The 25,283-nt window shown below is 38.8% G+C and overlaps 1 protein-coding gene across 10 annotated transcripts in view; it reads right to left on the minus strand.

The window, feature by feature from the left end:
• The window catches only part of SUPT3H (SPT3 homolog, SAGA and STAGA complex component), a 276,805-nt gene that overhangs the window by 2,645 nt on the left and 248,877 nt on the right, over positions 1 to 25,283 (minus strand). The gene's annotated exons all lie outside the window — the stretch shown is intronic.

A 25,283-nucleotide genomic window follows, 5' to 3' on the forward strand; every position in this document is an offset into this window, starting at 1 on the left:
GGCTTCAGAGCGCTCAGAATTCAACTGAAAAACCAATTTACACATCCCTCTTCCTTAAATTCCTTCCAAATCCCCAGTTAAGTGCTAAACGTCGCGGGGCTGAAAATTTCACCCAAATGTCATTTATGTCAAACATTTTGATGCAAAATGTATCCTACGATCGCAGAACCTCCTCTTCTCATTAAAACATTCCATGGCGCAATAAATCTGTCTTATAGGGGCTAATTTATGACTAAGCAAATTATTTCCTTTTTTTTTTTTTTTATATATATATATATATATATATATATATTAATGATATTTTCAAAAAGGAAAGGAGTTAAAATACTTTTGCTTTATTTGGTTCACCTTCAGCAGTCATTGTTTTTTCAAAGTATAGTAATTATTTCATTAAAGTTAGTGCTTTGTCAGATTTACTTTGTACCTCTTAAATTCAAGCACTTAGGAAGGGCCATATATAACCACCATTTTTAGTGGCTCTACCAATTTCCTAATTAATTTCAGTGGGGTCAATTTCTCCTCTCTTAAAACTAGAATCAGAAGAGTATCATTAAGACCAAAGGATAACCTCAAACAACTTTGTATATAAATAGCATTTATACTGAACTGTAAGGAAATAAGTTTCAAAAACATCAAGCATGTATTCAGAGAGACATTTACAGACACTGAATATGCAAAAGGAAATATGTACAAGATGTTCATTACAGCATCCTTTACATTAACACCATACTTCAATATAGAAATCTAGCAGCATCTGGCATTAAAGTCAAAGAGCAGAATATTAGCTCTGGGATATATAGCCAGTCATCAGACATGACAGTATCACCGCAAACAAAACGAAAAATAAATCCAAAGGCTCTATACCCAAACATGAAATGCACAAAAACAGACTAGCCAATAATTTTGAAAGGATCCAATATATTCCCACAACCACAAGTAGCAAATCCAAGGGAGTTTGGATCTGCAGCTTGCCCAAACCATTATGGCTGGCATTTTGAAGTTGATGCAAAAGTAATGTTTTTAGCTTCTTGACCCTGACATTTTTACAGAGCTTTATAACCCCAAGTGACAACCTTTAACACATAAACAAAAAAATATTCAGGGCCATTGTGCAGTTTGCTTGAAGATAAATGAACCCGAGTATAAAGTTGGATCCACATGAAAGATAAAAGGTTGAATTTTGCAAAAGGAATTTTGGTTGCAAAGCAAAGTTGGGCTTGGCTGGGCTCACCTGGGAAATAATGAAGTTTAACATTTTCCAACCTGGGCAATATTATATGGTTAGTTATATCCCTGAAAAGGTCATTTTAGAAGCAAGTTTCAGAGGAGAGAGGATAACACCTTCAGAAAGTTGGACACACCCACCAGTCTATATTTAGCAATATATTATAACTAGGGTGGCTATAGTTAGGACTGAGAACTATTTCCTACTTAACTCCCTGTTTCACATACTTTAAACTTTCTGAAACATTTGCCCTTGGGCTGAAATTTCCTCCGCTTTAATCTCTGCCTGAAGTTCAATTTCTTTGGAAAGGACCAACAAAATTCCTTAAACCATTTTGAAGTTCAGCAATAATGAAAACAACACATTTTTCCTTCCCAAGCCAGAGAAAGTGATTCTGATATATGCATATTTTATTATGGAATTTAGCCGTAAATTGAAGCATTTTACCCAGAAACAATCTGTACCTTCAACCTCAGTTTAAAGGTAACTGTTTTGAAAATCAGTATTTCAGAGGAGGGAGTTTGTTTCATCCCATCCCATTCCATAACAAGATAATGCTTCTTTCTTATTTTGATACATTACTAGATAATAAAGGTTAACCTCTGAAATGCTTTTATGCATAGCAAAACTCTTTTACAGTCATCCCATAGTTCTCATTTACACCATATATCTTTAAGATACATGCAGCTGAATTTGTGATATTAAAAGACTTATCTTTACATGCCAAGAATTGTTAAGAGAAACAGCAAGATGTTTTTTATAAAACGTGCATGTGTATGTGCCCCTGCAAAGAGAGAGTTTATGTGTACGTGGCAGTCATTTAATGTGGTTTGATATAATGTAAAGGGTTTGGATGACACTTTTGGGTGCTTTATGCCACTTTGGCAGTACTCTTTTTTTTTGAAATATAATTATTTGGCTCAGAATTACGGATAAAGATGATGCAGACCATTGATGTGGGATTAAAATGGCAAGCCATAGCTGCATCCATTTTGCTGGCTACGTCTTGCTATAGCCCTATGTCAGGAGATAACATAAACCCGTGGTCCCTCCTGAAGCTCTTCTTGGAAAAGTGTCTACTGCATCCAAATTTTTTGTGTGCTTTCTCTCCAAATTTACTGTCTACCAGCCTGTGCTTTGATTTTTCCTGTTATGGGCTGACTCCCTGCCATGGTTGGAGGTCCGTCAGCCTGTTACTGTACCCACTATGTGCACGGGTGGTCAAGGGACCACCTTTTAGAGATGGGAAATCACCTAGCTTGGCACAGATTACACAGTTCGCCTTCCCAGAATGGATTTCATGCTCTGAAAAGTTGGTGTAACCTTATTCGGCCAATCTGGCTCTCACAGAAACTCTTCTTGCTCCTTGTTATCATATGGCAAGATTTTACATCCACTTCTCTGACCCCAGCGAAGGTGAAAGGACAGATAGCTGCTATCCACAACCAGAAGCTAAGCAGGCTGGACCAAAGTGAAAGCAGAAACGCGACCTTCATCTTACCCAGTCCACTCTTGCCACTTGCTCCCATTTAGGGGAGAAGCATGATGATTTTGGTGCTTAGTCCCCTACTTCTCTGTCTTGACCCCAGCCCATCTAGGCACCGTGGGAAGAACCTTCTCATGGCTTCTCAGACATCCTCTATTTGCCTACAGTACAGGAATCTTACCTTGAAAATGTTTATCCTTCAGGCACATTGGATTCTGATATGAAGATCTGTGGCAATGCTATCATCATTCAATAAATGAAGGTGGGTTTTTTCCAACAGTCTCATAGGAGGTACAGTGAAGCAGAGAAGATGAGCAGTGTTCACTGCTCTCAGTCACCTAAATGCAAGATCATGCTTTGCCCTTAGTTTTGTGAAAGAAGGGAAAACTAACAGCTTAAAAACACAACCTGGAAGAAGAGGCCTTGGTCAAGTAACTCCCCAGATTTCACGAAAAATCATCCATTTCCTACTGTCTCTTCTGTAGTGGTAGCCTGAAGTAGCACATCACGAAGAACCACAGAGAATCTCTCCATGAAGAGGGCAGCAAAACTCCTGTCCCCACAGTAGATCACACAAAATGAAACAGTTTACTGAAGAGTTCACAGAACCAATTTAGGGGCAGATAATCACGTCTTTATTAGCAGAAGATATATTTAAGCTGTGATTTAGAGAAACAAGCCCCAGCCAAACCTGAAGATGTGAGTACTCCTCAATTAGGTAATGTATCAGATTAGAAAACTAAGACTTCTGAACAGGCACCTTAGCTAGAAATTGTTTCCAGTTAACAATTTACACTAGTGCATAATTTCACAGCTGTACCACGATGAGAAAGAATAATTTTGGCAAGAGAAAGGAGCAGCTGTGATCCTTGAGTGGGCCGATGCTTAATTCTTATTTGGGATAAAATTTGGAAAGTCTAGGATAAAACATCTCCAGCGGGCATACTAGATCCTAAAGTTTATTGGGCCAAATCCTCCATTGGTTTAAGCCTGTAGTTCTGCTTATATTAAAGTTAAGGCACAATGTCATACCACAGGTCTGTTGTATCACTTAAAGATGAAAAATACTGAATTATAGGTCCTGTATAAGCAAGTTACAGAACAGCATTTTTAAAACTTGCTTTCTTGGTGTCCTCTTGTATGTGTGTGGGCAAATGGTTTAATTACAATGCATAAAGTGGAATGGCAGACAGAGACATCATAATCAAAGAGCAAGTCCTGGCTGAACTTCATTAGCAAACATAAATACAAATAGGCACATCTTGTTTGTGACATGCCACGGTCCTTTCCCCCTTTGGTAATTTTACTCTATTCTCTGATATTTGCATAAATGTAAATCAAACCATATGACTTCAACAGACTTATGATAGGGGAATCATATGCAAAACTTTTTTTCATTAAGTAATTCTCTTCATGCAGTCTTACAATGTTACTGTGAAAATCAGGGAGAATTGGATCTCAGACAGTGAAAGCCTTTATTTAAGAACAGTGGAGGGAGCCCTGCCCTTTAAATAAGAGACATTCTTGGATCAGACACTGGCTGGCAGGATGGAAAAAAGGATGTAGCATTAACTTTCATTCCATTCCAAATAACCTGGAACCCATAAACCACAAAGATTCTCTAATTTTAAATCTGCTCCTTTTCTCCCTGTGTCTTCTTTCCATTTTATTTGGGGAATGTTAACTTTGAAATTTCATTAACCCACCATAATATCAAACAAGTCATCCTGGAGAGATTCATAGCTCTTTGTACATAAAAATACGTACATTAAAACCCCTGTGCTTAAAAGGTTACTCCTCTAATTTTTCCCAGCCTGCACAGACAAACCACATGCAAAGAAGTGTCAGCTTATTTAGAGATTAAAATAATAATTAGTTTAGGAGGCAAAGTATAAGCAACATTGTTTGAAAAAGAAAATCCATATGTTGTTTAGAATTAGTTGCTTCTGTTTAACTTTAAATACATTTGTGTGAGTATAAACTCTCCTTATTAAAAGTGCATACATGCTACAAAAGAAATATAATGGATAATTCTCTCCCCAATTTAAAACAATAGCACTGAAGGCTCTAATTCTACAAACCCGTCTTTAATCAGTAGCCAAAGCACAGATGTCTGATATTACTCAGAGGGCGAGGGAAAATTTTATGTATATAATGTCTAGTACATGGTCAATAATGAATAACAAATCCCAAATATATATATATGAACACCCAAGTTTAGTAGATTATGAACTTGTACGATGGTCTGGATGATCCGCTCTGCTGTATTCATGAAATCTCACAAATTTCATTTATGATGGGACTAGACCGAGGTGCTGAAAGCTACAGCATTGACTTATCCATACGATAATGGTCCCTCCTGAAGCACAACTACATTTGTGCTTAAGATAGCCCCCAAGAAACCACAGGTAGGTGTAACAAACACCAACAAAACAACTTTGTTGCTCAGGTCTGTTCCCCGGGTCTTCAGCCATCCAGTGAGATACCAGAGACAGCAGTGGCTTCCACACCATGAGTACCTGCCCTTCAGGAAGGGGGCCAGATCACCAGCACACTTTTACGTAGGTGGGCACAAACATCATGCGCTGATAAAATCACTGCTTCAGCAAACCACCCTCTTCAACAGCTTGTAAGAAAATGCTTTCCAGAGAAGTCAGTTCTGGGTTTTGGTTTACCTTTTATCTGCCAATGGTGAAAACTTCTTCAATAATCACATTAAACCGTTTTGCTGTGTCCAGGAACAGGATATATACAGGATGTATCATCCAAGTCTGTTAAAGAGCATAGTCTATATCTCAACTACCCAACTATTTATTGCTGATCTCTGCTACTGGGAATAACGACATTCCCAAGGCTGATGGAAATGTAGGATCTCTGAAAAACAAAGACTAAATGTATTTCTCAGACACTCCATGCAATACCACCAGTGGAAGGAGAACAGAATGTAGGGCTTGTATTGCAATCCTCCAGCTCATTTGGCCAAATTTGTGATGCTGCAGTTGACTAGCAAACACTGTTCTCAGGGCTGGGCTGGTATTATAAGAAAGAAAAACAAGGCAAAAGGATCATGGCTTCTGTTGAAGCAAGAACTGGGGTGTGGGAGTGGGGTACCAATGTCTGCCAAAAGAAAAAAAGAACAAAATTGGTAGGGAGAGAGATCATTTTAAGTTTCTCAGAGGGTACTGTAAACAGAGGAGAAAGAAGGAAAAAATGGAACTATAAAACAATACTTGGCAGCCAGCTTCGCAAAACAAACATATTTTTGCAAAGTTCTTCCCATCACTGCCACCAACTTTAATAGGCTTTATTTGTCTGAGAGCAAGAAACCCTTTTTAATTGTCAGAGAAAAGGCGATGCTGCTCAGCACACTGATAGAAATTCCTCTTCTGAGCCCTACTTCAACCGCACGCTGTTCTCCCTTCACAGTCAGAGAGAGGAATTCCTTCCTCCCGGCTGCAAAACCTATAGCTGGGCTCCACCACCACCCTTTCCTGGACTGAGGGAGCAGGCTGCTTCTCCTGTGGAGCAAACCAAAATCCAGCAAGTTATTATTGCTTGGGTCTAATGGCCCATAACTGTCTGTCCTTAACATGGTCCTGGCAAAGGACACAGCAGGTCTCCAGGAGGCACCAGACCTTGGTGGACGTGACCCCAGTGCAACTGGGAAAGTTTAATCCCCCCACTGCAATGGAAATGGAGTGGTTCCTGAGCACCCCTGATCTCCTCATCGGCATCACAACTAGCTCACTAATAATTTTACCACCTTATGTCAAACTGGTCAAAACACTTTGGAGTTGCTCAGAGGCCAACGTCTCCTCTTCTGATGTGTCTCAACTTGCTGCTTTAGCTGTACAACAGCAAAAACGTGTGCAGTCTGAGAATGAAGTTAAATCTAGAACCCTTGAGACATACAAAGAAAAGTCTAGGTATGGTTAGATACTGAAACCTCTAGCTTATGACTCAGGGCACTGAACAGTCACAGCACTCCCATGTGAAAATATACCGCTAATAATAAAAGAATCCTTCAACCTGAGTAATTCAGCGTGAAAAAACGTGGGATGGCTCCTTCTCTCCAAGGATGGCTTTTCTTGACTTTTTTAAGGTTTCCCTCTACTGCTGTAGAAGCTCAGGGATTTTTTCTGTAGGAAGTGACAGAAGAGGTTAAATTCCCCCTCCATGTCACTACTGCTCATGAGCTCAGCATATGATTTTTAGCGAATTTATTTGGAAACAATATGGTGTGGTACAGTCGTCTGAGTACAAGGGCAGGAGCCAGGGCTGGGCTCTGCTCCCAGCTCTGACACTTACTTGCTGTGTGGCCTCAGACAAACCACTTAATGTCTCTGTGTTTCAAGTTCCCCTGCCTTTGAAACAGAAATACTATCAGTCACTGAAAACCTTTTTGAGGATTGCTTGATTATAGAGCTAATACATGGCGTTTTGAAAACACTGTGTGCCTTTCCATAATTATTATTTTCATTACATTATATCTTCCATTGTAATGTTTAAAATACCAGATGTACAGAAGTGGATGCTGAAATTGGTGGTTATTGGATAGGTGGAGCGGGTAGTACTTTGAAATACATTAAATTATTTAGGCAAAACAAGACAGTACACCTAATTTTTTTTTTTTCTTAAACGTGTCAAAACTGTAATGAAAAGGAGCATCTAATGACATTTTGCAACATACTTCTCTTCCCCCACCCCCTGAAAACATCCTATGAATGCTCTGTGCAGAGGGCATAGCATCTCTATTCTGCCTTTGATTCAAGGAAGCATTTCACCAGGGAAATGAGAACCCAACCAACAACACAGGGCAGAGAGTCAGTCTGTAAACAGAGAAATTTTCTCAGGCTCCGAGGCCCTTTGCTGGTGGCGGCATTCGGGTGCGGCCACTTCTAGCCGTGCTCCTTACTGACTGATGCACTCTGTCTGCAGTGGGGCGCCTGCTCACCGGAGCGGTGGGAGGTAAGAGGAATTAAGGTAATGCATCAGTGGTTGCCAGTGGAGGAGATGGGAATAAAATAAAATTAAAAAAAAAAGCAACAAAAAAAAAAAGCAAAAGAAATATACTATTTCAATCAAAGTCTGAAATTTGTAGAAGTGGTTTTGGTCTCAATATAGAAAAAATATTTATCCAAGAAACTCCTACTCGGGTGCGAACATCCTACTTCTAGTGGGATTTTGTTTGGCAAAGTGCTGTGAAAGAGTGGAAGCTAATACAGAGCATGTCTATAAACAAATATATTTATTTAGTACAGATTGACACATTCACTAGAGTATTTCAGTGATTACACGTGTAAAACTATTTCCTATAGTGGTTTCCTTTTGTGATTCTGCTAATTTATTCAATCCACCCCATTTTCATGCATTGAATGTTATGAGCCATTTCAGCTACCCAGACTGAAATGCGTGTTTGGAGACTACATGCCTGTTTTTTCATTTCATCATCTACACATAATTATTTGGTGATATTAGGAATTTGAGCTCAAATGGAAGCCAACCAACATTTTAATAGCTTAAAAATCATACAAAATGAAGTCTGCCCTGAGGTTAATGAATGAGAGCCAAATCTTGAGGCTCTCGCTCAGTTTTTACTCACTCCTTATTCAGGCAAAAGTTGAATCAATTGTAGTTAGACTGATTAAAAACAGAAGAACATATATTTGGACCTTTCTCTCAGGTAAAACTGAATAAATTACCTAGGATTAGGCTGCAGAATGGCATCCAATCGATCTTTCACATGTATTTCTGTAACACACTGGAGAAAAAAATCCAAGTGCTCAGGCAGTTTAACCAGTTAAAACAATACTTTAGCAGCAGAATAAATTATTATACACTACCAGGTTTTATGACATTTATATTACAAATAGCCCCAAATCAAAATACGTTTTCTGGTCCCTCCTGAACTTCTGAAGGCCAGGATCAAATCCAAACTTAAAAAATGGTCCATTAAGTATGAAAGCCAAATGCCCTTATCGTTCAAATCAAAGCTCCATCCCTAATTTGAACTTTAATCCAGGCATATATTGATACAGTTATTTGATTTTTGATGATGGGAAGCATTTATAATTTAGGCAATTAAAGGTTATTGTTTAATCATATGCAGGATGCAGGATTAAACATACTCCTTATGCAAAGAATGCAACGTGCCCATAAAAAACATAAAGCAGAGCAGTTAATTCCATTGTACAGTTAACACTTTACTTGTTATTGGTGATGATTGCAGAAAGATGCTCCTTCCTTAAGTAACGACCCATTTTAGTTATGGCCAGCCTTGTCAAAGTAACGATGCATTTACCCCATTCAAGTCAGATCTAAGCATGAGGATGTGGAAATGAAAGCAGTATGAAGAACAGAATGCAAAGTGAGGAAGAGAAGGAAAAAAAATTGGTAACAGGAATGATCTGGTCATCTGTGAACAATACCAGATCCCCCGACTCGCTCTGTGTGACAGTGGCCCTGCTCACTACATCCTGACAGCCTGCAATCAGGATCTCGGGGCTGAGACATGTGGAGCATATGGAGAGCTCGACTGTGGGTGGCTTCATTTGTAAATGAGCAAGTGGGGATACGTAAAGAGGGCAGTCCCCTCCTGATCACCACTCACGCTGCAGGGACTGGTCCTGCTGCCTGAGGAGCTGGGTCTCTCCCCAGAAGTTCCAAACAGCAGCTACCTGCAGAACAGACAGACTCCGTGTATTTAGACCGGGGTCTAACAAGCACTAACAGCACTAATGGCACATTGGCCAGCATATGAAGACTGCTCAAAGTCTTGCAGTCTCCTATGTGGGACAGCCTGTACAGAAAAGAGCCTTTGTTGCACCTTCAAAGAGATACAAGTAGTAAGTTATGAGCTGCAGGGATGCACCAAGAAACTTGGGATCTCAAGGAAGGACAGGCTTTTTTTTTATTTTTTACATTGTACTTTTTAAATGACGTTACATCCACGTTCATATGTTGGAAAAGCTGGTTCACAAGGCAAGATGGACTTCTAGTCTCCCCAGAGTGTGGCTCAAGTTGTGTATAATCTTTCCAAATGTCTTTCTGTCCATCTATTCCTTACCTGCCTAATGTCTTGGCAAAACAGGCCATCCCAGAGACATCGGACGGTTGCTGATAGTAGCAGAATTCCAAGATGTCCTTCCTAGAATTGACTAAAACTTCCTTTCAGTCATTTCTGATTGATTGGTCTGTTTAAGGGGCAACAAATCTACTTTGTGGAGAAAATGAAAAAACTAGGCAGACTCTGAACTTTCATACTGTACTCCCTCTCCATAGACCCACTTATGCACATAACTTGCTATGGCACACTTTACTTAAATTAAATTTATTTTGAAATGCTAGGACAGAGCAATTCCATTAACAATATCTCAATGGTCTGACCCATCACATCAAACACTCTCTTCTTGAGTACCACATCTCATCTTTTTCTTTTTTTATCTAGTTTTACAGAAGACATACATTTATATGCACATCTATAAAAGTGATACTTGTCTGAAAACAAACTGTCCAGGCCATGAGATTCTTCTGGCTGATTGCCATTGTTCAGTCATTAAATATAGGCTTACCAATAGGGAGATGGATTACCCGCTTGTAACTCCATCAAGGGCTTTTCATGATATCGCAGCCCATATTTTTTTAATAACATTGAGGAATATTTAAATCCTGTAGGAAAGTTTTTTCATAAGTACTTCTTTGATGTTAGAACATTTTGATTTGTGTGCATGCTGACACCAGAACAGCTCGATTACTGCATGTTCATTTATCAAAGAGCGCGGGGTCGATCCTGTTCGGATGCGCAATTATTGCATCAAATGCATAACATGAGCTGATCATGCTGACAGCAACACCCCCACTTCCGATGGCTGGAAACACAAGAACAGTAAATAATTACTGTAAATGAAGAGTTAGTTCGGTCTCATTAAATGTTATTGTTACTAAAGCAATGAAAGAGTTTATATTAAAAAAAGCAGAGAGGTGGTAGGGGAGTTACTGAGCCCCAGAACTAGAACACATTTCAGTTCCTGATCTTAAAGCTAATGGGACCCAGTGGATCCGGACTTCAGCAAAGAGAGTGTTGTCTCACTCACATTATTTATTGTAATGGTGTAACTCCCTTTTTCTTTGTTTCTCCTCTTCCCCCCAGCAGAATGGCTGCTGGTAAAATGGGAATGTCAAATCCAGGTTTTCGGCTCTTCAGTAGCTCTGAATTTCCTGGCTTTTGTGGACTGAAATCAGACCCTTAACGTCGCTTATGTGCATTTTGTTTTGGGTAATTGACATTAATTTTTAGGTTGCATCACCGACATCAATCAGCGCTGTTCTCAGAGGACTAGAGTTAAGGGGCCACAATAAAAGGGCATGATATTGTTTCTTTTGTTTTATTTTTGGAGCACTTTGACTACTCTATACTTTTCCAGTTGATGTTACATTCTTTTTGTGTGAGACAGTGTAAAACATTACTGCTCGTCTCATTTAAAAGAATACTTTGGGATTACGGTAAACGGTTTTGGAGGCTGGGACATTCAACCAGGGTAAAAATTCAAGTTGATACCTTTTGTCTATGTAACACTTTGAAGAAACTATGAAACAGCAACACATTTCTTTAGAGAGAGCTATGTTGCCCGTTACAGATGTTTTCCATATGGTAAGTGGAAGGTTGGCCCCTTCCCCCTCCACTCATCAGTGTTCTCACATCGTAGAAGGCATCTACAAAGACAACACGGCTGTAAGTGATACTGCACAGAAGCCTCCATCAGCACGTACTGTAAATGAACAAGATGATTTTCATTGTACAGGGCAGGAATACGCACTATTGTAGCCTGTTTATGGTGAGGATTTTGACTCTTCACCTTCCCATTTATCAGTGTACTGCATAAATACTCTGGGGTAAGTGGTCAAGAGAAGCCTGATTATGTTTCAGATGCTAAAATGATGAAATGGAGGAAAAAAATATTAAATTAGTAGAGATTACTGCAGATTATCATGCTGCTTGTGCTGGTGCGTTCAACACCTTCTCACTTAAATCTTTATGGGTGGGAAGTAAAATTCTCGCTCACAGCAGATCATGATTTTAAGGGGAGAAGAATCTGAGGAATCTCAGTGGGGCTAAGACCTATTTTTTAGACATTAGTACACAGCCATATATACAGGATCACAGGTACACCTTTATAACAGACAGCCCTTGGGTGAAGAATTGTTCTGTTACCTCATATTTTGTGTTGCTCCTATCAATAGATAACAACAGCTATAATTAAAATGGACTTAAAAGCACAGCTGGACTTCTAAGAGAGCAGAGTTGGATTTCCAACTCTGCAAAGTTGGAATCTGTTTTTTGCACCTGCAAAAGGAATCACTTCTTTAAAAGTTAGAGCTCCAAAGACCAATTTTCTCATGCTTACATTCTGGTTCAAAAAGAGTTCATCACCCTAGGTGTACTGAGGATGTTTTGTCCTTTCATAAATCCTGGTACCTTTCCTGGATGCTGGAGCTATTCTAACACTTGAGTCTTGAATGCAGGTGCGACTCTCCAAAAGTTCAATGTGTAATGGAGACATTTCCTCATTTCAACAACTCCTTTCCCAAAACATGTAATTATCTTATCTCAAACGTAGTAGAATTCAGAATAAAAAAGAATGCAAACAAACATGGAGTTTGTGTTCAAAACCAATAATCCTTTCTGCCTATTTCCCTACACTTTTGGTTTTAGACAAGGCATGGAACAATCTATGTTAATCTATATTTAATTTATAACTGTACCGTTAAGTTTCTTCATGCTAGCCAATATTTTCAACATATATAGATGCTAGTTTGTATATGTTGCCATTAATTATTATATATTATTGCATAATAGTAGTATATTTCTACTAAATAAACTCTAATGTTGAGATTTTGAAAGCCAAGTAATGATTTTAGCTATTTCAATCCTGGTCATTTCACCAGGAGCTATGTGGCTAAAACTTTAAGAAGGTTTAGAAATAAACTTTAAATAAACCTTACTTTTTTCTTCTTTGCTTTTCCCTTCTTATTTCCTTCTCAGTTTTCTAAAATGTGCAACACCATTGACTCATTTCTTAGAATCTACAAATTGTTCCCCAATAACCTGAAATATTTTCGTTTTCTTTCAACATATTTTCCTGTTGACCTTTTTTCTGTTCCTCATGACAGGTTGTTGTTGTTTTTTTTTTTTTTCTAACTCTTTATTACCAACTCCATTCTCTTTAACATTAATTAAATCTCTCCCTCTATTTGTCTTTGCCCCTCGGTTGAGTTCATCCACCCCTTGCTTCCCAGCCCGCTCACCCATCTTTCTGTAAGTCATTACTGTCACTCACTTTTGCCTAGTATCTCTCTCTCTCTCTGCTGTTTTTCTTTCCAACTTTATTTCTGCAGGTTCTTGTCTCTTACTGACATCATCTCCTCTGTAAAGAAGTGAAGGGCTTCTCTGTCTTGATATAATGCCATCCAAAACTTACTTCATCCTCTCCCAACCAGCTTTTGGCTCTACAAACACGTTAGCAGTCATTGCAGAAACTACGGAAATCTGGATCTACTGCTTATGATAGTTGTAGGACAGAAGAGTTTTGGCAATACCAAAGGGGGCATTGGGCATCCAAGAGAAATTCAGTGTTTGTGTTTAGGTGCAGGAGGATCATAAACACCAATCCGGAGTAGCCAGCAGTTGGCATCCAGGGTGCAGAGCCCTTAAGACCTTGAGTTGCCACAAGCTTAAGTTCAATCTTGGATATTAAACATAAATGAAGCATGCAGCTTTCTCTTTTTTTTTTTTTTTTCCTTTTTTTTTTTTTTTTTTTTTTTTTTTTTTCTCCTGCAATTATTCAGTTTGCTTAAGGAAAAGAAAGCAAGATGGAGGGGAAAAAAAAAGGGCACATGCCACCTTTGTGTCAGAGAAGCATGTTTGTGCCTAGTCAGTTGAAGAAATTGCTCAAAACCACTTCACCTTTGTGGAAGTATTTGCCTTGTGAAATGCTGGGACTTCTGCCCCAGAAATGGTGGCCCCTAGGTTTGCCCTGCTCTGAGATTGGATGAACTTGCAGCCATCATCTCTAGCAAGTTTCTATTTTTCCTTGATAAATTGGTGTCACTTAATTGCTGTAATATTTCCTCCCTTTGTCTTCAGCTGGACATGAGTCAACTGAAAATGCACGACTAAGTCTTGCATAGTTCTTAGCAAATGCAGAGATATTGTGCAGCAGAGTGTGTTTTGGGGTGATATTTATTCCTCAAGGGGACCTGCTGGTGGGGTGATCCCGGTCCTTTGTAGGGGGATGAAATTCATCCATCCCAAAGGAAACAACTTTTTTTTTTTTTCTTTTTTTTCCACAGGTGTTACAGTAAACAAAACTTGGGACAAACAATATAAGCAAGTCCACACTGAACAATAAAAACATCTTGGTCCTGATCTGGAAGAGAATATAGCAAAGCTGATTCAGCTTTGGCTTTTGAAGTGACTGGCCAGGGTGCCAAATGGGGTGGCGTTTTTGTCTTGTGGGCAAATTTTAATCAGGCACAAGGCAGAGTCAACCAACTAATTACTCACAGGCCACTTGCCCAGTATGAAAAGGGAACAGCTTTCAATCTTTGACAGATTGGATTTGAACAGGCAACAGAAGTGAAAGCATCTATTGTCCATTATCCAGTCCAGCCCTGAGACTTCCAATTTCTCAGTTACCATGTAGCCTGTTCAGAAAAGGTTTGTCAAGCAACAGCTTCTCTAAACAAATTACATCAAAATTCCTTACACTATGCCACATATTCAACTTGCCCTTCCAAAAAGAGCCACATAATAAGTTTCTAACAAGGACACTGGTTATTAAAGGGCTCTAGATTTTCTAGGTCAAAGAGACGAAAGGCAAAGTAAAAAAAAAAAAAAAAAAAAAAAAAGAGATATGAAGAGACCTGCTGCTATACTAACCAAAATTCAGCTAACTATTTTGAATTACCATCTTCTTGATGAAAGCAAGATTTAAGGTGCCAGAGTTGGCTTTTGGAAATACCCAAACATTTCAAAACCAGAGCTTAGTAGAAGCTGGATCCTTCTTTCTTTTCCCATTCTTCCTCCAAACTGTATCAGACAGACACAGCAAAGAAATACACTGGTAATGAATATCGTTCCTTTTTGTACAAATAAAGGCAAAAAAGGACATACCTTATTTTTACATACACGCTTGCTTAGGTGACCCAGGGATCTAAACCGAGAAGTGTAAAATTTCTTAATGCATTTACAACGAGAAAAATTTTTTAAATTGCCATCTGTGTCTCCTACTTCCTAGAAACAGTAAGATCTGAGATTTTTGAAAAGAACACTGTATCATTTCAGTGTATTTTGAGACATGCTTTCTCACACTCCTGCGTCTTTACATTAGTAGATAGAAGAAAAGATAGATTAGAAGAAAACATATTTTTGTTGCTGTTTTCTTCTTTAGGAGACACTCCTTATTGTTCTCAAATATGTTCAAACCCATACTTACTGTGCAGACTAGAGCAGTGTATAAATTTTTTCAAGGGATATGCTTGGTCAAAAATACAGTTAAAAACATCTCCCATTTCCTAATTTTCCAAGTTCTTATCTGTAATTATGATTTTGCAGTGGTTGAGTGAAACTCATTGAGGACGAATGTGTACTTAGTTAATAAAATGTTGATTTAAAGAAGAAAAAAACCCAACAAACAAACAAAAGGCAGACTGAGGGTCTAAAATGGGTGCAAAAGAGCTGCAACCTACCTTCTAACATGGGGCGTGGGACACCCCAGTACAAGTGACACGGTGACGTGAGGAGGAAGTGGCTAAGAACAGCAGTGGATGTTCTCGTTCAATAAAGACTCAGAGTCTCTGTTGGTGGGCTCCACGGACCCCCAGATGTAATCCTGCCCCCACCCCACACTTCCTGACAAAAAAAACCCAAAACAAAACAGTTGGGGTGGGCTGTGGTACCACTTGCCTTCCTTCTGGGTGAATCCAGAGGAGGAAGGGATCAGGATAAATTATAGGTCCCTGCAAAAGCTCTGTGTGTTTATGATCGCGCCATCTGGAAACAGTGATAACTGCACTATTAATGGAGGCGTTACTACAGAAGATCTGCCGTGTCTATTAAAACCAGCCATGCTGTGTGCTGGCTCATGATGCATGTTTGCTCTAATTTCCTCCCTGACATTTCATTCCTAAAGCTGTCAATAACCCGTTAACCTTCCTGGCACTGAAACTCTAAAACAAAGTCCTATTTCAGCTCCGATTTTGAATCTGAACTGTGATAAGCAATAGCAAAGGCTAAGTTTATAATACACAGTTGCCCTAATCTAAATCATACTATATGTGGCAGGGTTTTTTACCTTGCTAACACAAAGCTCTTTGCATCATAAACCAGGATACAACAATGTGATATCCTAAAATTAATTTCTTAATTTGATGGAAAAATGTTATTTACTGGTAACTGACAGCTCAGTCCTGCAGTTTTCAATGACCAGAAGTGTCCTGTAATCAGGGGAATTGCTCACATTCAAACAGTTTAAAGCCAGAAGGGAAAATTAGATCATCTAGTCTGACCTCCTGCGTACCACAGACCACAGAATTTCAGCCCGTTGCCCCTACTTCGGGCCAGTAACCAGTTTAACAAAAGCACATTTTCCAGAAATTCATTTGACCTCCATTTCAAGTCATCAAGAACTAGACAATGCAGAACTTCACTTGGTAGTTTCTCCGACTCTTAATTTCCTTGTGCCTTATTTCTAACTTGAATTTCTCTGGTATTGCTTTTCTACATAAATACAAGTTATAAGAACAGCAGCAATTATGACTGGCTCCACAATAACAGTAACATTAATGTGAAAAGAACGTGTCCAACCAGGATGTTACGAAGCCTTTTTGCCACATGCACAGAAATATGTATGAACCAGCTGATCCAGATAAGCCCATTACTGGATTTACTAAGATGTCCAAGTCAGGTTCAAAAGGATACATCTAAGGAAGCATTTTAGTTTGGAACAGGGGTGCAGCTTTGAAATAAATCTCCCGTTCATCCCCACTTACTGTACATTGGTTTGCACCGTGGCATGATTTCAGAGCACACTAACTGAACTCTTTCTGGATAAAACCAAATCAAAAGATACGCTCCAACCACTAACAGGCATTCAGTCAACAGGGCCAGACTAGACCTGGTGCTAGAGTGGAAAATAAACCCCGCTGAAATACTCGTTGTGTGCATGTCAGGTCAGCACCAACCATTTGTCTTCTACGTATCTGCTCCTATCTGCACCACTCTAAAAGCAGTCACAGCCTAATTCCTCCTGACTTTAAGTAACCTCGTGGCAGCAGCAGCAGAGAACAGAAAATCAGATTTAGCAAATAATTTCAGGAGAACAACAATTGAAGGAATTAATTTAGTTGAACAATAGCTGGGTATTTATCCATGATCTGAAGAACAATGGCAGTGATCAGAAGGTAATACAGCCAATAGAGTTCCTTTTTTTAATGGTATTTTTAACATTTAGGAAATAACAAATATTGTAGACTAATTCACCTGGCTCATCCTGAAAAGGCCAAGTCAGAAGCAAAGGCCTTCTAGAAGAACTGCCAGGAAAAGATAAAGGCATACACTGACACAGAAAAAGGACAACAAATCTGAGTTAATGAATAACAGAATTAAAGATTCAGAAATGGCTATTTAGCAAAATTTCAGACATAATTAGGATAGTTTAATGGTTTAATTCTTTGTTTCCAGTCAATGACCTTCAATATACTGTCCAAGGGAAGAAGAACAGGAATACATCTTCAGGATTTACATCTATTTACCCAGTCCAGAGACAGAGACCAATTAACTATTTTATGCGAAAGGAGACTTAAAATGAGACATGTCACACAAGACCACTGAAGAAAGTTGTTTTTTGTGGCTGCCAGACCAGCAGTGCCATTCTCAGAAATAAGTGTTTCTGTTTGGGACAGAAACTACCAAGAAATGAGCAGCTAGAAGATGGCTAGATCAGTAGTCACTTAAAAATATTTATTTTTGTGAGGAAACTTCCTGAAGAGTATAAATGTCTGTGTCAATGATAAATGTCAGTGATCATGGCAAACCAAGATTTATTACAGAGATCTTTAGGGAAGTGACTGACGCAGCTGAAATAAGAACTATTTCAGTCTTAGTTCACCACGGTTTTCTCCATCTTTCAAACTGTATTTCCTGTAAGTATGCATTTCCAGGATATGAAAGGCAGAAGAGTTATCAGAGTAGCCAGTGTGACCTCGTCTATATCACAATTCCTAATTATCCCATTTATCAGAACACAGTAGTAGCATATAAGTTTTATAAAGGGAAAAACAGTCACTAGAAACTTCACAAGAGCACAAACCAATCTTTCGCAAAACCTGCTCTTTTTGCTGCTAACAATTTCAGCTTTTCAAAGGGATTGATTTTTTTAAAAATTTCTTTTATTTTTGGGATTTCTCCTTTCTGGGATGAAGAACTAAAGTACTAATATATTACAAAAACAATGAAAATATTTGTTCCAACTAGGACTAAGTACCGACATAAAACACACAAAAGCTTTGGTCTTAGCCTCCCAGCAAAGGTCTGTCAATCCAGAAGTCTGAAATACACTGCAGAAAAGATCAGAGTTCATGCTGATCTAATCAATGATATTTTGAGATATCCATGACTGGAAATAGGTGCTAATTTAAGATAAGATTTTAGGGTTTGAATTGTTCGGGAAGGTAACCAATGTCTACAAGTACTTTTCAAGAGATAAACTTGGTCTTTAAATTTCTGATACAACTGAAAGAAAAAGAAATTACCAACAAAAGGGGGAATCTGAAAAGAATAAGAAGGTGATTTTCAAAACCTTGTAAGGTTCCGAGAAATCTCTTTCGTCTTTGACTCTTTGACTGGTGATGCTGGATATATGCAAACAGTAATCAGTTCCAGGCCTGCAGTAGCAGTCCTCACTCATAATAGAATAAAATTATAGCTTACATAGGAACTCAGAACTGAGCAAATCTCTGACTATTTGGCAAAGGAAAGTATCAGGAAAGCAGAGGGGTGGAGAGGGTAAGGTTGTAAGGAGTAAGAAAGGAAAATTATACCTTCAGACAAATTACACAATATAGGAGAAAAGAGGGGCAGAAAGACAGCAACAGCAGAAGGATCACAAAGCAAGCTCAAGAATAAACAGACATGGTACAAGTCAAAGAATTTGACAATGGTTACGTTAAAGGGGAACCTAGCCCATATATCATTATCCGTGGAGAAATGTCCTTGCCACTGCAGTTGGTTTTCACCAGCATATCAACACATTCTCTGATGGACTGGCACACGTACATGACAGTCTTCAAAATGAAATTCAATATACTCCTGTCCCCACTGGAAACCTCACCTTCTTACCCAGTCCCTGCTAATGTAACCAGTTGGGCCTGGAAAAATGCCATATTTGATCATCTCCTGTATTACAGCTTTCTTTGTCGATGATGGAAACGAAACCTCAGGCATGATAATACCGAAAGTTAACACAACCAGCACTGTTATGCCAGCTCAAACCAGTTACATTTTTCTGTCTCTGTGGTGGTTTTGAGTTTTCCTTCTCTCCTTCCCCCTCCTCTGATCAAGGACACACATGGCTACCCAAAAGCAGCAAAGCCTTTCTACCAAAATTACTCTCCTTTAGTAACAAGACCGCAAAAGATTGAAACACACAACACTCTCTGCCACCACTCTATTCTGGTTGATTGTCTTTTAATAGCTACAGTAAAGTTGTGCAAAGAAATAATATTCCACATCCTCGACTTGCTGGTGAAGGGTCTAGAGAACACATCTTATGAGGAGCAGCTGAGGGAACTGGGGTTGTTTAGTCTGGAGAAAAGGAGGCTCAGGGGAGACCTTATGGCTCCCTACAACTACCTGAAAGGAGCCCGTAGCAAAGTGGGTGTTGGTCTTTTCTCCCAAGTAACACATGATAGGACAAGAGAAAAGCACCTCAAGTTGTGCTAGCAGAGGTTTACATTGGATATTAGAAAAATTTCTTCATCGAAAGGGTTGTCAAGCATTGGAACAGGCTGCCCAGGGAAGTGGTTGAGTCCCCATCCCTGGCGGTATTTAAAAGCTGTGTAGATGTGGTGTTCAGGGACATGGTTTAGTGGTGGGCTTGGCAGTGTTAGGTTAACAGTTGGTCGCAATGATCTTAAAGGTCTTTTCCAACCTAAATGATTCTATGAATATATGATTCTATGACTCTCCTGGGCAGTATATGGACAATCCCAACGGAAAGTGTGCCTTAGCTGAATCTGCTACTTTATGAGTAGAACAGGAAGTTCAGTCCCCTTTTATTGTACCTTTTTGTTTTTGAACGGCTGCCCAAACAATTCCAATTTGAGCTGAAGCAAAGTTATTGATGTCAAGAAGCCAAGATCTTTCGCCATGACTTGCTGAATGAGGAAGGAAGAAAACTGTTTGTACTCAGCTGTCCTTTGCTTCTCCAGGCTAGCTTTGAGCCAAAGAAGCAGGAAGAGGAGAAAGATGAATAAGTGAAAAGGGATAATGTTTATCTTTTAACAAAATCACAATGTTCTGTTCCTAGCTCTAGCAGCCAAGACTCGCTGTTGCATCTTTTAAGACAGATAGTCTCTTCTCTGAGAGACGACAGGCTAATTATAGTGCTCCTGCCAGAGGGAACTCACACATGCAAACCATTATGTAAAATATAATTTTTTTCTTTAAGAATGCTCAAGATCATTAGACATGGTTTTTTCAATGCTAGAAAATCAAGCCAAAAATGAAAATAAACAGTTTCAAGTATTTGCAACATAATTCCCTCATGCATTTATGGAAATATAGTAAAAAGCGCCTTAAAAATGTGGTTTGACATTTTATGCTGCTCTGTTTTTCTGTTTTTCCAGTTCTCAACATTTGCCCTCTTGTCCTGTATCATTTCAGTTCCACTGAAGTTTGGAAGAGATGATGGTGGTAGCCTTTGTCATTTCTACAATGCTTTTCAGCCTTGTTTCAACTGATGGGTGACAGAAGGCATCTCAAGGAGTTGCCATAAATGAAAAAAAAAAAAAGCTTTATAAATTCTATTCTACATAAAACAAATGTACACTTATTGTATGCAAACATGATAGAACCATTCCCTAAGGTAACTACATGTACAGCATTTGCTGCCCTAATGATATGCTTTGGTAAATTAAGGCTAAAGTGATGATCTACTTCATTTAAAATGGAAATATCATCCCTTTTCCCAAGCTTCCATTCCTCCAGAAGAAGGGGTTTGTTGGATATACTACCACCTTCAAAAGCAATCCTCACTTTAAGAGAATTATGGAACAAATTCACCAACTTTGGCTATGACGACGATAATGATGATAATGATGTGAAACAGCTTCATCTCCATTTTATGCAAAGAGAACTGAACTCCTGCCTACCTAAACTAATTGGTATTTTAACGGTTTTGTCTAGTTTATAAAGCACGGGACTATTGACAAACCAAACACCACGGTCTAATGGATTAAGCAAGCAACTGCATACCACAGATTCCTGAGTTTTAATCCAGAGTCTCTTGGTGCTCACCTTCTTGTTCTATAAAACTGAGATAATATTTATCCTCTACTTCATGAGGGTGTTGTGAGAGTGAGTAAATGTTTGGACAGCTCTTCAAAAGGTCAGGTCCTAACCAGGCACCTGCATTTTACTGAAGTAAACTGTTTCCTCAGAGTCCATGATATGATCACGGGTCCCTTCTCCAGAGCCTCTCAAATCAGTTCATAATAACCATCCACATGCACAAAGTTAGGCACTGATTTGGGGCTTCAGAGTGATTTCACCTGTAAACTCATTATGTATATAAAGTATCGCCTTATCACAGGAATAATTCAGAAAATGTAAGTGCTAAGCAACTTTTAATTATTACTGATCTTACGCTAGAAGTATGACATCTCCCCATGTGTAATGTCAGTCAGTTTTTAAATTGTCATTCAACATCTTGCATAAAAACATAAAATCAGGGAATAATTTATAGAAAATGTTTTAAGAACCACTTTCTTCTAGATATTTCAGCAATCAATGCTCTGTAAAGGTTGAAAAGAAAAGCTTTGAAATTCCGTGCTTTATTAGATGGGCAATTCCTGAGACTCGACACACTGTATAATCCCATCAGTGGTTAGTTCTCAACAAACAAGTCACACATATGGAAAAAAGACTCTAGATCAAGGCAGGAGGCAAAAAGAGGTTAAATTGGTTAGAACCAGGTTTTTCCTCAGTTTTAACTCATATGTGATGACATAAAACCCAGAAAAAAACAGCTCAAACTCAAAAATGATTTATATTTGCCAGCTCCAACCATTTCTGGAAGCCAGCCAGGCTTAATTTGGATTTAGACTTCTCAAAGTTTGCATAGCTCTAACTTTAACCTGCTGCAGCCTAAAAAATGGACCTGGTTAAGAGACACAAAAAATATTCCACATAATTCAACACAAGTGACAGTCTGTTCTCTTCAGGTACCCGAGCATGGGATCAAAATGTCTTAGTTGCTCCGTTCCAGGAGAGGGTGGTGCCATGTCTTTATGAGCAAAGCTGTCCACCTTAGAAATGCCTTCTGTACCGATCTAATGCTGCATAAGGATAATGCTCACAAGAGGGAATAGGACTTGTTTTCCAGGAGGGAATATTTTCAGAGTCGAGCTTGTAATTTGTATTTGCAAATCTCCAAATTCAACAATTTCTCAGCCTCTATAAACTTGCAGATGGAAAGATCCTGTATTTGGAATAAATAATGTCTAAGCTTCACCTTCATTACAGGGCATTTTCTGTCAGAAGAGTGCTATATCCTGACTCCTGAAATACACAGAAGCCCTTTGTAGTAAAGCTATCACACCGGGCTGTTCCAAGTGTGCAGCTAAGGAGGGCAGCATTAAAACTACCATAGAAGGATGGGGAAAAGAAAAAAATAAAAATAAAATACCCCAACAAGCATTGATTAGGAATGCCAATAGCTCTCTCAGGATCCTGCCTGAAATTCAAGGGTATTTTTTTATTTTAATACGTAGAAATGAACTTTTGTACTTGTTAAAAAAAAAAATAAATCATAACATTGAAACATAAGTACATTTATCTTTTTACTATTTTTCCAGCCGTTCTCCCAAAATCTGCTGGTTATTAAAACGTTGCTGTGTAAATAAAAAAGGTTCTGCTTTATAACTTGCCTTTTCCCTGCTTACACACACAATGTGATCATTGTTTGCTAGATTACACTCATTCTCATAGCAACAGGCTTTGATGTCACGGAGTAAGGGCTATGACTTCATTAGATGTATACAGAACACAGAAGGATTGCGTGAAAACATTACCAGTCTACACAATAAAGATCCAGTGCCTGAATCAAAAAACAACAGAAACTTAGGAACGGAAACCCTTTGACCATCAGGAACATACAGTAAATATACAGACCCCATCGTGGTACACAAGAATATCAGTTACAGCTATATAGTGTTTTATCAAAGGATCTGAAAGCATCATTTGACATCAATCATCTCCATGGCATTAATGAAGATAGTCTTGCAGGAGAGCAAAATGGAAAAAAAAAATAATATTCATTTGTATTCTACTTGTCAACAGCAAGTTGACAACATCATTATCAACATCTGAAGCTCTCACAACCCTGAGCTAAGCAGTAGTGGCATCTGCAGTGTGTGCAGTAAGACAGGGCAACCTTAAATAATGCTAAAGCCTACAAAATGAGACACTGTGATATTCTTATTATCACTATTAATAATATGCATCATATAAATAGATGTATCAGATACTGAATGCTGTTGAAGGGGATCTAACATGCCAGAGTTGTGCAGTTCTTACAGATGCCTGCATTTTCTATACTTTCAATAGTTAAAAGTGACTTATCCATAAAACACAATTGACCACGTAAAGTTACTGAGTGGATGGGACCTTTTTTGGAGATCAAACAGCGTGTGGTAACACCATGAAGACTGCACATGTGGCTGTGCCGAGGGCCAGGGTTTGAGACTCCAGCTTTAGAGCAGCCAACGACACTAAGACTTGACCTCAAGTTAAAACAGTCTCAGGATATATTCCTGAACTCTCAAAAAACCCCTTTACACTTAAATTGTTCAACTAGCCCCAGGAATGCTTTTGGCACAGGGCATCTACCATTCCCCAGTGCCGGGACACAACTCAGAGGTATGCGGGGGCCAGAAACAATTCTCAGGAGGTGGTTTGGAGACGGCCACACTATTTTGGAGGGTAAGAAAATTGAATAATATGGACACAGGCCATTCCATACTTGTTAGCCTCGGTGTCAGAGAGCACAGACACAGTTAATCTCCTGGTACAGACACAGCTTTATGCAGTCAACTCCCTAGGCTCCTCTGAAAACCTCAGCCCAGATAGCTGTAAAAGTGTCCTAATTGAGTAGTTAATAATTGCAGTGCAAGCGAGCATGCTTTCTAACTTAAAAGCTTATTATTTTAATATCCACACGAGAAATATGCTTTGTTGAGGAAGTTGAACATGAGGCAAAACAGGTATCTTTGTGTTGCTATGCAGGCTATGTTTATATGCGATAAGGTCTTGTTCCACTAATGAGGGGAAAAAAAAAAAGGGAAAAAAAAAAAAAAAAAAAAGCCTTTACTTTCAGAAAATTTAACTGCTTTATCTGACACAGCCTCCCAGAAAAGCAGTGTCCTTGTACATTAAAATGGGCAGCCTGCCAGCTTGAGCTAAATTGCCTACAAGGAAGAAGACATAATATTACAGTTAATATCAGAAAACATTGTAATTTGCTTTTTGCTTGCAATTTTATCTGACAAAAACAAGGTGGTTGGGGGAAAAAAAAAAAACAAAACCAACATAAGGCGTGCCTGGCTGCTGGCAACTCCTTAACCCTATCTATGCTTTGCTGGATCCAGAGCAAACTATCATAGGGCTAACAAAGACAGGATCAATCAAAACATTAGGCTGAGAAATCTGTTCATCAGGAAAAGAGAGAACAGCCCAGGGTGGCAGAATTTAGAATGGATGAATAGCAGAAAAAGGTAGAGAGAAGGTAAATAGGGATCTCCTATTTCATGTCTCGTGTAAGAGAAGACAGGAAAATAAATAAATATTTAATAAAGAATAAATAAATAATCCTATCACTGAGACAGTTTAATACAGGTACTTAAACGAACATTTAGAACAGATATAGCTCTGTTATAGGAAAACCTCTTCCTGGGAAGTGTAACTTAGATGAACATCATAGTGATTGTGCTAAGGTTTTACTCATCATTTATTCTTCCCTCCATTTTCTCTGTTCAGCCGTGAATGCTATTTCTGATATTCTTTACACTTCACTGCTATAATTATCCCGTATTTGAGTGTCTCAAAGCATACGGGGCACTTTGGGAAGCCAACGCAGAGCCCAAATAACCAAACCCAAATAGAAAGGAAAAGAGAGAAAGGTCAAAGATGACGAAAATGAGATCATTAAATGAAGAAGCAAATGACATTGCAAATGAGCAAGGACTTTCAGGACCTGTTCTGGATGGGTAAATTCTCTCTTCAACTTGTGGAAGAGC

The sequence above is a fragment of the Athene cunicularia genome (genome assembly GCF_003259725.1).
Source record: "Athene cunicularia isolate RWA chromosome 3 unlocalized genomic scaffold, athCun1 chr3_part1, whole genome shotgun sequence".
Classification (NCBI taxonomy): Eukaryota; Metazoa; Chordata; class Aves; order Strigiformes; family Strigidae; genus Athene; species Athene cunicularia.